Below are 12,062 nucleotides of genomic sequence, written 5' to 3' on the forward strand. Positions count from 1 at the left end.
GAACCCTCCCCGGCTCCCCGAGCCGGGCACCGCGGCGAAATGCGGCGGCTGGAGCGCGGTGCCCGGCCGGGGAGCGCCGCGGGCAGGGAGCCCCCTGCCCAGCCCGCCCGCCCCGGGAGAAGCCCGCTGCGAGGGGCGCGCACCCGCTGGAGCCGCCGCCGCCGGCTGCCGTTCCCGCTGCTGTTCCAGCTGCGACCGCTGCACCCACCGCTGCTCCAGCTGCGGCTCCAGCTGCCCCCTCCCTCCTCCTCCTTTTTCCCCTCCTCTCTCCCCCTCCTTCAAGTATCGCCCGCGCAGCACTTTCTCGCGAGAGAGAGGTGAATAAAAATGTCCCCCCACCCCCGACCCGCCACCCCGGGGGCGCCCAGCACAGCCCGGGCGGCCGCCGAAGCGAGAGGCCCTGGGCGAGCCCGGCGGGTCACCTGCGCAGGCTGCCGGCCCGGGCTGCCGGGATGCTCGGCCCCGGGCTCCCGGAGCGCAGGCAGCGTGCGGCACTGCCCGGCCGGCCGGGGCTCCGCCGCCTCCCGCGGCTGCCTGCTCAGGTTACCCGGCGGGTCCGGGGCTCGCACGGAGGCAGAAGCGTTAGAGGCTGGGCCGGTCTTAATGCTGAGCAGCGCAGTAAGTGTGGAACACAGGACTCGGGGGGAACTGAAGGAAGTGGATACCTATCCCTCCCTCTGAAAAGGCGTCTGTCCTAGAGGTGCAGCATTTTACATCTGTGTAGTAGCTTAAGAAAAAAAAATATAGTATCTGTTTCCCTTATAAGGAAAAAGAGCAAGGATGGTGGCTTTACCTTAGAGGCTACTGCAGAATGGGTTCTGCACTTTATAGCAATTAACCGCACCGAGCTCTACTGTACACACTCCTCAATCTCTACAGCCAACTCCAGAACAAATACATGTCTTGTCCTTACCCCGGAAAGGGAAAGGAAAAGCCCTGCCGTTTTTACTTATGCCTTGGGGTTTTCTCCATTACCTTCTCTGCTAATTTAGAAATCCTGCAGAAGAGCAAACTACTACCAGCCTTAAAACTTCTTGTCTTTCAAATACTGAAATAATTAGAGGCGGAAGATGACAGTTAACAGTCAGAGCTCAAGCCTAGATTATACACTCCAGTCAAGTAGCTGGGTACCAGGCTTATCCCATTTCAACAGCAACAAAGATACAAATGTAGATAGATGTATCTGAACTGTTACAGGAAATGCTCTGTTTGTGTGTGCTCACCACAATAACAGCATTCTGAGCATTTTGGTTGTTTTTATCACCAAAGAAAGTGGTGGATTCTGCAAGCATCAGTAGCCTACCAACAGTCATTTGATTTTGGCCATTCCAAGGTCACTGTTGAGCAGTTTAACATTAAAGCTTTCAGATGGACACTTAAAATACAGGTAAAATGTAGATGTGCCGTGAAATACTATGATATATTGGCACAAGAAACAAATAAGGGATTCAGAGTGTGGCTCTTCAGAGTATCTGAATAAGGCCCAAGATAGTAGCAACACCAACTTTATACCACTAGTAACTTGTGCAAAATGAATCCAGGGATTCAGCTTCAATTCCGCATGCAGGCCATTACAGATTTGCAGAAATTAGGGGTTTGATAATAAAAATTAGAAATTAAGGGGTTTGATAAATGCAAAAGAAATTAAGAGTTTTGAGAGAAATACAAAACCAACATTTTGTATTGATCTATCTGGATGGTTGCAGGAATTGGATTCAGTTTTTCTTGTTTGTCAGCCACATAAGCAGGTAAAGATTTTCTTTTTAATGCCTATGCTTGTTGGAAATACAACACAGAATTGTGTAACGGATTTTGCATTTCTTTTGGAGGGGCAAATTAAAATTTGCTCAGAAAAAGAGACCAGGATAAAGGTGCCAGTAACCATCCCTGCTATTAAGAAATCCAGGACATGCAGTGCATTGATGTGCAATTCTCTTCCTTCACTCTCATCTAGATGTACAGCAAAATTAAAACATTTATGCAGTGAATATAGAAGGTAAATATGTTTAAACCAAACCACTACCAAAAATGCTGTCAGATATGTACTAATTATGTTTATAACGCAAAGATAGGATTTACCAGTAAACAAAAGGGAGTTATGAAAGGAATTCTGGGTTACTATTTACTCAAACATTCTTTCGGTTTCAACACTTTCTGTTTCAACTGCTTTAATTTTCTGATGAGCTACCAGAAAAATATCTAGTCTGTGTCACAGGCTAATAGGATTATTTTCTCATATCTTCTAGGACATTTCATGATGTATTATTTGGTATCTCGCATGGCTGCAGAAATGTGGATTACACTATATGAAGTCATGTTACATGATATGTGGGCTGTCCATTAATTAATCTAGTGAAATATGTAGCACATCATCAACTTCTGGTGTGGCATTTTGAAGAATATGCTTGTGTATTAGAGGTACTTAAGTTGTTGACAACTTTAAAATAGTGCCCACCTGGGCTCTCAAACCACTAGAAAAATACACAGTCACAAGCAAAAGACTTAAATAGAGCTTCGAATAAGGCTCATCCACATACTTTGCCACAGCCACTAGAGCCTTTGCAAACATTTGGACTCTGAAGAACACCTAGACAAACAGATTCCAGTATAGCCTCCAGAACACTGGCCATCCACTCAAAAGTTTCACTCACAAGAAAATAAAGCAGCAATTCTAATGATCCAGTTGATCACCGCCTCTCCCATGGCAAACGAGAAGTTCAACTCTTACATTGACCAAAATCCAGAAGCTCAGTGGTGAAGCTCCTTGATCAAACTCCAGAATCAAACCCAGAAATAAAAGTCACCAAAAAAAGAGACATAAAATATCAATGCTACACGCATAGAGGGATTTGGCAGAACACATAAGCAACTATTTTTCCACAATGTTGATCCTTCCAGGTGATTTTGAGGATCTTATAGATGTCAATGCAGATGGTGTGGATTGTGGTGGCAGGGCCCAAAAGCAGGGGAGGATAATTACAGGTAAATTAATTATATCAGGAATTATAGAGAAGATAGATGAGCTTTTGCAGTTAGGTATCAGCTTGGAAACAATGATCCTAAATATTTACAATACAACACACACATACACTTTAAACCAAGACACCTGGCTGGCCGTGCCTTAGCGCACCTCCCTGTGCTTATCAACACCCTGTACATGGAGCATTTGATACAGTGACTAGATTATTAAAATGTAACTGATTGTCAGAGAAATACCTGTTTGTCCTGCTATTTGATTTGCATAGAAACATTGAACTGAAGTTTTCAGTGCCGATGATCTTTATGTTCAGCAGCAATGATGCCAAGTACCAGTCTCCCTCCTTCCTGGCCTTTACCAAGCTGGTCCTCTTCATCTTACACATTCTTCCCTCTCCTCCTATAGGATGTTTATCAGAATTTCCATACTTTAGACAGTTAAATTGTTTTGAACAGCTGCAAACAGAACACAAACATCTTACCACATGGAAGTACCGTGATAGAGTAGGGAATTCGTTTCAATCAGGTTTTCTTCAATTCAATGTATGTGAACTTTCACAGTCATTGTACTTTTTGATCTGTGAATTTACTCCAACCCAAGTGAGCTAAAATAAGTATGTCTGTCTTACATATTTCTTAATAAAGCAAGCCTTGATTATGCCAATGAAAACAAATAGTGTGGGAAAGTTTTAGTGTGTGTATTTTTTTTTTAAGTAAACTACAAGCACAAACAGTAATTACATCCAGACAACCAATTAATTGGTTTAAATCTTTTAAAGAAAAAAATATTAGGCAACTCAAAACAAACCAAGCTATCACTCATTTTTCTTCATGCTGTTTGGTCAGACAAACTATGATAATTAGCTATGAGATCCATTAATTATAGCTTTTGGGGAACAAATTTCACTTCAGATTTTTACTTCATTTTTCCAAATGGTTTTGTTTGAAGTTTTCATCTGTCAGCTGAGTTTCTAATGATAGAGGAGGAAATCCAACCTGCATTAGCATTTAACACCATAATTTGTGATACTGTGCCAAGTGTTGGAGTAAGAATTCTGTAATATTATAAGAATTAAAAGAGAGTCTCTCTTGGTTGAAACATTAGGGGCCTATGGGCTTCTGGGGAAATTCCAGCATTTTATCTCAGTTGTATCCAAATGACCATAAATCTATCACATTTTATACAGATTCAGAACACGTCTCTCCTATTTATGCCTCTATAGAATAGTTGTAGCACAGAATTTATGTTGGTTTAAACCAAACGATCCCTTTAATTCACAAGAACGAGGCACATTTTTATATCACCCCACCAAAAATTGTAGAAGTCAAACACTAATTGGATTTGTCCTTACTAAGATCTGCACGAAACAGATGTTCCTACTCCTCTAAAACACCTGGATTCTTCAGTATCAGTGACAGAGAAAGCACAAGGAAACTCAAGAGATGCCCTAATTCAGATACCCCTTTTCAGTACAACTTTAGGAAAGTTCTGTACCGCATGCATAGCTATTTTCTTTTCTAAAACCAGGTCTCATTTTAAATCAATCCTTATCTAATAAGAGTGAAACTGTTATACTACATCTCTAATAACTGAAGACATATGAGATTACATTAACCACAGTTAATTATGGGGGTACTAAATGAAAGATAACTAAAGCATAAGAAAACCTGTGACTTCTATTCTGTCCTCCAGGAAGGGGAAGCACAACCCATCTTTTGTAAGGCCAGTGTTGAATAGAAATACCAATAAAATACAGTGGAATGGAAAATAAGAATTTATAAAGTCCCAGTCTAATATAATACACATATTGACATTTAATTCTATGTGTACAGGTAGAAAACCTGAAGTTTAACAATAGCAATTGTTTATTTGATTTAAATATTAAAAAAACATATCCAGCTCTCGTGCAAGAAAAGGAAATACATACACTACTTTCTGGCAGCTATAATACTGTCAAATTTAATGGGAACTTTGCCAGATTAACAGTTGCAAGCCTCATTTCATCAATCTTACATTTCTCTCCAATGACCTCTTAAATCCCACCTGTAAGCTCAGTAGCAAAGTAAAATAAATCTCATGGCTTAGCCTGAAATGCCAACTGCTGGGTGAACTTTGAGTCTGAGACGTTGAGCAAAACGGATACAACTTTTTATTAGAATTAGTGTGTTCCAAGTGGGTGGAAATCAGTAACTAGGAGCCTCTTCTTGTAGCTCTCATTTATGCAGAACTCCCTACTGACTCGAACAAAGACAGCTGAATCAGGCCCCACATTCCTTCAAACCTTGTGTCAGCAAGGGATTGGGTGGCTCTGCCTCTGTTTTCCATCCCAGTATTCCTCTAGCGATGAGATGTCCTGGTTGATAGGGAGTTGCCCCATGATGCAGTTAAAATAATAAAATAGGTAATAAGAGACCGGGGATTAGACTCTGAACCCACTACATTCCATTCGCAAGGCCCTTCCTTTGAGAAATAACATTATGAGAGCATTGCATACATCTCTCATAGAATCAATGATGAATTTAGGTCGGAAGGGACTTGTGGAGGTCATTTGGTCTAGTACCCTGCCCAGCACCCTGTTCAGGTCCTACCCAGCTGAGTTGTGAATATCCCCAAGGACAGACACTCGTGTTTCCAGGGTAACCTACTCAGTGCTTTTACAACCCTCGTTGCAATTCAGTTTTTCTTCATACTTAGTAGGAATTTCTTTTGTTGGAACACGTGCCTGTTGCCTCTCCCCCTGCCACTGCTCACCCTGAAGAGCCAGGCTCTATAGCCTCAATATCCCAAAGAGAACAGTAAGATCCTCCTTAACTGTTGCTTCTTAAGGCTGAATGAACCCTCTCCTCATTTGGGGATTTTTCTTTTCCTTCCCCCTCGTCTGCTGAAAGTATTAAAATTGACTTTCTGAGGATCACTGGAGGGTTGTTTTATCAGCTTGATAAGTTTCAGCAGCCAGTCTTCATCACCTCAAAATGCCCCTCAGATACAAGGTCTTCTATACACAACACTAGACAGAACATGATCCATTTCATAATGCATATATCTTTAATATATTGCATCTTGCACTTCCAATATTGTTACTTGGGTATATTCAGCCCCCAGAAGTCAACAGGAAACTCCTATTAGCTTTAAGATTATTTTGTTTTGTTATTAACCCCTTCTCATTTATGTATTGGCTCAACTCCCATCAAGCTGATTGTGTCCTAAAACAAACAGCTATAAAGCATATAAATAATGCAAATAATCAGGTTGCCCTTCTTTATAAGGAAACAGGAAATAATAATTGCAGCTAATTCAAAAACATATTCATTTTACAAGTAACCAAGTGAAGTTAAGGAAGCTCGTTGAGTAAGAAGTTCCAATAGGTTCCAAATACTGTGGCTCAATTTAAATGGGGGAAGCAATTCTAACGTTAAAAAAAAAAAAAAAAGCTTAAAAAAATACTGTTTCTAGAACATCCCAAGTGGTTCGCAAATTATCAACACCAGATCCACCCAAAATTTCTATTACGGGGTGGAGTTCAGAAGAGATCGGTCTGCTACGTTTCTTTTTTAGAGAGCCAGGTTTTGACACTTTACACATTTTAAATAAGAATGTTGAAAAACGTTTTTAGCTGTGTGAACTCCTTTCAATAAGACAAACAAACAAATGAAAAGCCCCCCAACTTCAGATGAATAAGAACAGAGGTTGAACAGCAGAGGAAATGTCATCTGACACCCGCAAGGAGAGCCAAGGAAAAATACTCATGGGCAGGAGATGCTTGGGAAAAAGGACATCTATAGCTATCAATAGATAGATGGATATATAATAAGGCTGACTTTTCCCACTCCTGTTCATCAGTAAGAAGGAGGAAGTCTAATTTTATGGATGAAACAGTGGGTGATGTAAATAAGCAGATTCATGCTGCCTTCTCAAGATAAGGAAATCTTTCAGAGGCTCCAGTCTGGACGCATTTTATGATAAACTATTGGGAAAACAGAGTTTCCCTGCACTGCAGTGATCTGGAGAAACTTCCTTTGGCACTACAAGCCTAGTCCAAAGCCTGAGAGAATTCTTTTCCCTCCTCCACTTATTGCAGTGGACTTCAGAGCATGGCCTGACTTCAGTGTGATGAATGCCATCCCATCAGTTAAGCTAAGCTAGAGCGGTGGAGTTTCTGCAAACAGAACGTAACATGGATTCTGATTCATTATGGAGAAATGGAAATAATTCCTTCCATACAATTGGCTACAAGATCTTTTCTCCTTTTCAAAATACGCAGTCCTCTGCATTCCTTGCTGCATGCACAAGGCCCGCTGCTTACCTGAGTTTTTGTCACAAACAGCAACAAATCTGTGCAGTCTTGCTGAATATTCAGAGTCCTGCACAGTGAAAATACAAAGAGAAATCTTGGCAGTGTTGTCTGAAACAAGAAATTAATGCTTTTGAATGTACTCCAACTTGTAAAAAATAAGTCTTTAGAATTCGCATGTGTATCACGCTCTAATACACATGTTAAAAAGTGACAAATTAAGACCTAAATGTGTTATGAAAACAACTACACCATTGTATCAATTCAGTGAATCACTGATATGCACGTGTTGACAATGGTCGTTCCCCATGGAATCCTGGAAAAAGTTGATTTTACTAGGGCATCCCAGCAGTTGAAATCTTACAGCGTTTCCTGTGGGGGTGTTTTGGTTTTCGCCTCTCCCTCCTCCCTCCAATGGTATCATAAACTGTGTTTTAGGGTTAAATTGACTTAAGCAACCCTGGTAACTACTTACTCTGCTTTGATGGGTTTGTTTCACAAGCTGTTCTTCCTGTGCTCAAAAACTGTATGATACCAGTTGCAAGGGGAAAAAAATGGAAAAATTAAAATTAAATACTTAAGAAAACATTGTAATTTATGCCACTGGCTAAACCCCATGATATGAGAAGGGTTAGCCCTGTGCTTAATCAAATCCTAGCCTGGAGAAGAAACCTCTTCTAACACATTTGGAAGCAAATTGTGTGTTCTGTTAACTGTGACTGAAGGGAACTTCTTCCACTCATGCAGAATGCAGGAGGGATTGAGCCCAGGAAGATGCTGGGAAGTACAACTGTGTGTTAATCTGTAAATCCCAGCTATAAACCCGAGTCTGCACTGTTCAATCCTACTCCTGAGCGATAGCTCACCGCCTTGTTTCAGGAAAACAGTCTGACAGCTGCCAGGTGTACAAGTTGCTGTTCTTCAGATGATCAGCAAAATATGTTGCACAGTTGCCAGCACTTCTGCAAGAAAGCATTCAGCAGACAGTGTGGTGATTTAATTTATAGGGTTGTTCATACTCCAGAAGCTCTCAGAACCCCCAACTGAGACTGTGGCCCTGCTGCACTACATTAGGAGCACAGAACGCAAGCGCCAGACAATTAACGATTGCCATTCGGCACCAGGTCTAGGCAAACTGTGGCAGTGCTGAAAACACTCTGACAGCAAGGCAGAAACATGTGCAGTAAGTACATCTCTAGCATGACTCCAGAACTTCCATTTACAGTAACTAGATTTTACAGCTTTTGGATATAAGCACTTGCACAGTCATTTTTAAGATCCATTTTCATTGTCAACAGTCTCATTCTTCCAAAACTACAACAAGGGGTGAGAATGATAATAAGGGGGAGCAGGCAGGTCCACCTGCAGAGCTGCCAGGTGCCAGGCAGGAGACCCCAAGCACCCTCAGATCCTTCTCTGCCCAGGGCCAGCTCCTTTGAGTAAAGAAACTTCCATACCCGCTGCCTGCTCGTGTGCTTTTTACAGCTGTACAGACCATTTTATTTCAACATTGCATACTTTACCTGCTTCCCACACGTGTTCACGTGAATGATTTTGATGTCGTTTGACCGCTGACACTGCTGTTAAGAGAAGAGTTAAGAAAAAGTTAAACTCCCTGTCTGATGAATTGGTCATAACTTCCCACAGGGACTGCTCAGACATCTGCAGTGATAAATAGAGTCAAAACCTCCACTGGCTCAGCTCATGTTTATTAGAACTATCTGCTAATGACCTAAAGGGAACAATCTTGAGAAACGTAGGAAATAGTTTCCCCAGCTATTGGTTATTATAACACGCATCGCTGACACAGGCAAATAATCCCTTGTAAGAGCACTGCAGGAAGACAGGAGTTACGTTTTATGAAGGATTTTACTTTTCACATTTGGTTTCCTTCCAGCTTGGAAGGAAACCGGGATACTTAAGTTTTCCACAAAAGAAAAATCATGCAGCAAAAAGGCCAGGATTGGATCTCCTAAACTGTTTCATTTCAATTTTGACTTTTTAGAGTTGCAAAAGTTTACAAATGAAGGCTCATTTTAAAACAAAAGGTTCCACTCAAAATAGTGTTAAACTGCTTTGATTCTTGGAATGTCTCCATTTTTCTTCCATAACTAAATATGAAGACAAACAAAATGTTGTGAAGTATTTCAAGAGGACTGTATTTTCAAATGGAAAATCGTCAACATTTTCGTTATTGTCTCTATACCCGTCTTATTCCCCGTTATTTTATTCCAAATATCGGTCCAAGGCATTCTAGAGGAAATCTGAAAATTTACAAGTGGGTAGTTTGAAAAGTGAATCCTCTGTCTCTGTTTTTCTTAATATACTCTCTGAGCAGAAAATTGAGAGGAGACAAGTGTCTTATGAGGTACCCAATCTTCTCCAAGGACATTTCACAACCGTTAAAGTACAGACTCCAGGAAGCAAAGCAAAATTTAGCCAAGAACTTACCCATTAACTACTGCTAAATTAAGCCTGTGCAGCACACCTGTATAGTGTTGATTACAACATCCGTAACTTGAGCAAAGAACCAGGGGATTACTGGAAAAGTAGAAGTTTCCATTCTGATCCTGTAGGTCCTCATCTGTTTTCCAGCTAGTGGAAGCCACATCCTACACAAAATGGCCAACTGGCAAGCTTAAAGGAGGAACCCAGTCATATGACAGTCTCCATATGTCCCACAACTTGCACAGGCCCAAACAGCCTTAGACACGCACCGAAACTGGCACGTCGCACAGAACAAACACACAGCTCCACAGATGTGACCGGGTTCTGCTGGTGTTTCTGCAGCCTTGGCTGCAGGCTGAGTCACCGGGACCTTGACAGAAACATCCCTTGTAAACAGGTTTGAGGGCACATAAATGCTTCGCACACAACTCCAAGATTTTTCTGTACATGCTGATTTTAAAACTATGGGTTCAGTTTGACTTTTCATTAAAGTCAACATATAAAGAACAGTTCCATTTAGAGTTGCATTGGCAAGAATCCAAGTCACTCAACTAGTTTCTCTATAGAAAGTGAAGATGAGCAGAAAGGAGGAGAAGTTACCAGTAGACTTGTTGGTTTTGTTGGTTTGGTTTGCTTTTTTTACCCAATATTAACACTCTCCTTAAATCTATCGTGATGAAAAGCGTTATATAAAGTATATATGGCATAAGACCACTAGAGGGGAGTAAAGTAACTTAAAAGTGAATGTTTCCTCTACTTGGTTTTGCTGTACAAATTGCGTTTGCACGTGAATTAACAGCTATAGTAAAGCCAGAGTATTAAAGAATTGCATTTGCTTAACATTCTAAGCAAAGTTGATTAAATAATTACAGTATTTCTGTGCCATTGTCCCCTCTCACTAGGCTGCAGGCTGACAGGGAACATTCGTCATCTGGATGAAGCCAGAACACCAGGGATGGCATTCAGCCAGAACATTTGGCAATAGACATGAATTTCTTTACTTGTATTCAGATTTACAAAGCAGCAACGCTACATGATAGAAACAGACTCATTTTATCAAGTGTGAAAGAGGCAGCAGGCTTGAAAGCTTGCCTGATAGGTGAGCATGTACAACAGGCAGGAAAACAAGAACCTCGGTTCTCACATAGATCACTGCCCAAATCTAACCAACAGTGAAATATTTACCCAAGCAACAAGAACAGAGACAGAAGCATGATTAATTTGGAAGTGCGAAGTATTCAGCATCAGAATGCTGGGTGAAATCTCACTACAGCTGCAAGTAATGTGCTCCTGTATCACTGCCAGGTTGCCATCGTCTCCATTGTAACCCATCTACACTGTGGGAGACAAGACTGTGCAGTGAATCTGCACAAAAGAGCAAACGTTTAAAATAAATTTCAATGGGAAATCTTAGCAACTCCCACAGAACAAAGGGAAACATGAGAACGGAGTTCCAACAGCAGAAGAATGGCTTTGACAGCAAATTTTAAGGATGAATGACTGAAATATATATATGTGACTGTGTATCTCAATACTTCTGGGAAGTATACCCAGCTTGAGATTTTATGGGAAAAGTGACACTATACAGTAGTAAGTAGATCTCCTAACTCCAGTGGAAAGCACCGACTACAAAGTAAAATAAGAGGTAATGGGGTAACAAGATATGAAATTCGAAAGGTGTTAAGGAAAGCTGGGGAATGCCAACAAGCCAGAGCTCTCCTTGCTTGCATATCCACAGCTTACACTTACTGAAGTTGGATTTAATCACAGCAGTCTTGAAAGGCTTTCTCAATCACAGACAGGGTGTTTTGGCAAAGAATGTATTCATTCTGCAGAAGAGCAGACAATCAGCACAACGAGTCTGAAAACCATCAAGCATGGCAGGACCAAGACTGTGGTTTAATTTCTTTTCTGTTGACCATTTTTTGTCCTTTGACTCTCTCCACGTTTGCATGCAACACACCTATACATCTTAAAAGCTGATGTATGCAAAAAAGGTTGAAAGAAGTGGTGTTACTTAAGTGAAAGGAAACTGAGGAGGAAAATAGTAGTTTTTAAGCACGACATTAAAAAAAGGCTGTATTCCATGTACTTGGTACATTGGAGAAGCAGTGATGAGCTTAAACTGCAGCAAAAACATTCAGGTAGGAAAGAAAGGGAATGGGGAGGCAGCCTTCCAGCAGTAAGGATAATACTGGAAAGGATTTGTCTGAATGGTTGTAGATACTCCATTATTGGAGATCTTTCAGAAGACACCGGACAAACATCCCTTAGGACCAACATCAGCACAGCTTATTCTACCTCGCAGCAGGAAAAAGGACTGCATGACCTTTTTGGAAGGGTAAA

The sequence above is a fragment of the Nesoenas mayeri genome, assembly GCF_963082525.1.
Source record: "Nesoenas mayeri genome assembly, chromosome: 11".
Lineage (NCBI taxonomy): Eukaryota > Metazoa > Chordata > Aves > Columbiformes > Columbidae > Nesoenas > Nesoenas mayeri.